Raw genomic sequence first — 3,021 nt, 5'->3', positions numbered from 1 at the left:
CCCTATGAAGTATATAATCTTCTTGTCCATTTTTGCAAAAAGGCCTGCTGAGGTTTGGAGTGGGTTTGCATTGAATCTGTGGATCATGGTGGGCAGCACTGACATCTTAACAATATTAAATGTTCTAGCCTGGCCAGCATGGCTCAGTAGTTGAGCGGTGACCTATAAACCAGGAGGTCACAGTTCAATTGCCAGCCAGGGCACTTGCTCAGGTTGCAGGCTGGATCCCCAGTGGGGGGCGTGCAAGAGGCAGCTGGTCAATGATTCTCTCTCATCGTTGATGTTTCTATCTCTCTCTCCCTCTCCCTTCCTCTCTGAAATCAAGAAAAATATATTTTAAAAACCTGTTCTGACCCATAAGTCTTCCCATTTATTTATGCCTTCTTTAACTTCTCTCAACAATATTTTATAGTTCTTAGGATATAGGTCTTGACTACCTTTTGTCAGATTTGCCACTGAGTAACTCCTATTCTTCATGCTATAGTGGTTGTTACCTTCTACTTCCAACAGGTTGCTACTTAGTTTATAGAAATACAATTCAGTTTTTGCATCTTGACCTTGCTACACTCACTTTGAAAAAATATATATCTTTATTGATTTCAGAGAGGAAGGGAGAGGGAGAGAGAGATAGAAACATCAACGATGAGAGAGAATCATTGATCGGCTGCCTCTTGCACGCCCCACACTGGGGACGAGTCCACCACCTGGGCATGGGGCCTGACTGGGAATCGAACCCTGACCTCCTGGTTCATAGGTGGATGCTCACCCACTGAACTACGCCAGCTGGGCAAACTCATTTTACTACCAGTAGCTTCCATGTAGATTCCTTAGGGTTCTTTCTTTGTAAAATCCTTAGGATTGTCTACAAAGATGATCACGCCTCCTGCAAATCATATGAGTTTCTCTCCTTCCTGTCCAATCTCTACGCTTTTAGTGTTTTTCTTTTTTTTTTTCTTTTTTGCTTCATTTCCCCGACTAGAACATCAAGTACAAGACTGAATGGACATGATGAAAATGGATCCCCTCGCTTCATTTCTCATCTCAGGAACATCGTTATAGATGCCCTTCATCATATCAAAAAAATTTCTTTCTCTTCCCAACTTGATGAGGAATTTTATCAGGAATGGACGTGAAATTTTGTCACATGCGTTTCCTGCATCTATACAGAAGATCATGTAATTTCCCTTCTTTCTGGTTCGTCACGGGAACCCAAGCTGCGTGAGCTGCGTGTGGCTGCCTCTATTTTTCTCGCTGGAACTCTGCCCTGGCTTACCTTTCCCAGCACCAGTGAGCCCCACTCCAACCCAGGCCCTTCCATCTGTTCTCTCCGTCCCTCTGGGGAGCGGTTTGGCCTGGGGTTTGCTGCGGAGACAGCCCTGCTCCGCCTGCAGCCTCGGCAAGGCTGGCGCCGAAGGAAGTCAGCGGCTGCTCAGGGGAATCTGAGTCCCAGGGCGTCCTCCCGGCCCGTCTTCAGACTGGGAGCTTCCCAGCTTCCGCTGAATGCATCCCCTGCAAATTGTGAGATAAGCTCTTTGGAGTCTATTAATCTATTATTGTTGTAAGAAACCCTCTTATAGGTTTGCCGCATTTGTGCTATTACCTGGGGAAGAGAAAATTCTTTTTTCTCCAGCTGATGCTTTTCTGGAAATGCAGTAAGTTAGACGTGTGCTCTAACACCCCCTCAGCGCCTTCGTGGGGGGCAGTGCAGGCAGCACCTTGGGGTGCCGGCCTGGAAGCCCGGGCTGCCTTCTGATGAGGGTTCTACTGGTCTGCGTGGGGGAAAGGAGGCTGCTGTGGAGAAGGCCCCGGGAAAGGCCCGTTTCTTTAATTGAAAGGGCTCTCCGCTCTGCTGGGATTCCGTTGTTCCCTCTTAGAGGCGCCCAAATGCCCTTGCTTGAGGAAATGATGGTGGAGAGAGATGGAAGCTGTTTTTATAAAATGTCTTATTTGGCAAAACGGAAAATGGCTACACTATGTCGATCCATCTACTACTACTACTACTACTATTATTATTATTATTACTACCATGCTTTTACTTTTTTGATTGACAAGTGCTGTCCAAATGTCTGGGAACTGCTGGCCTGGTAGCAAGCACACGGGGGTGGGGGAGAAGTGATACAGACCTGGCTTTCAATCTAACTCTGCCACTTGGTAGCGATTCGATCTTGATTAATCATCCTTGTCATCGCAACAGAAACAACGGTAATAAACATGGTAATAAACAGTCGCCGGTAATAAACTTTCTCTGTGCCACGCACGGCTCTCCGTCCTTCAGGTCCATAAAGTCATGAGGCCTTCAGGCCGCCCCGGGGGACGGGGGCCCGAATTCACCTGCCGAGCGGCTGTGGGATCCTGGAAAGCTGCGTGGTCCCCGCGCCTGGTTCCCCGCCCAGAGCTCCGAAAGCCCTTAGATTTCCCGCGTGGTAAGCGCCATGGGAGCATCTTTTGTTCTAACGAGGCCACGCTTCGTGGGCCCAGAGAGCTTCTGAGGGGGGAGGGGGGCTGGTGGACAGAGACCAAGCCTTGCTTTGTGTTAGGTCTGGTCAAATCATTGAACCCACACCCCTCCCCTGGGACTGACCCTCAGGCCACTTCGCCACGGACATGCCATGCCGTTTTGCTGAGACCACATCCCACTTGCTAAGACCATTCTCCTTCCCCTCGGGACCCTCCTAGGATCCGGACCTGCTCGGAAAAAGCCCGCCTGGGGTCCTTTAAGATCCCTGGGGGCTGGCACCATGGTGGGCTCAGCCCATCCGGTATCTAGACATACGACCTGAAGATTTAGAATTCCTTACCCCTTCTGGCCTCGGGGGTTCCTCCTTCGTTGACCCTCACAAGTAGAAGCTTGGAACTTTCCGCATCACCGCTCGGCCTCCCAGGGCGAGAGGGGCCGGAAAACCGTCAGGGGCCGCTGATACAATCAATCACGCCTGCGCCCTGGGCTTCCCGGAGGGTGAACACCTGCAGGTGCCGGGAGGCATGGAGGCTCCACCCCTCCCCCCACACCTGGTCCTGGGC

Source organism: Myotis davidii, unplaced genomic scaffold (genome assembly GCF_000327345.1).
Source record: "Myotis davidii unplaced genomic scaffold, ASM32734v1 scaffold478, whole genome shotgun sequence".
Classification (NCBI taxonomy): domain Eukaryota; kingdom Metazoa; phylum Chordata; class Mammalia; order Chiroptera; family Vespertilionidae; genus Myotis; species Myotis davidii.
The sequence above is the reverse complement of the archived record's forward strand: the minus strand, read 5'-3'. Positions refer to the sequence as shown.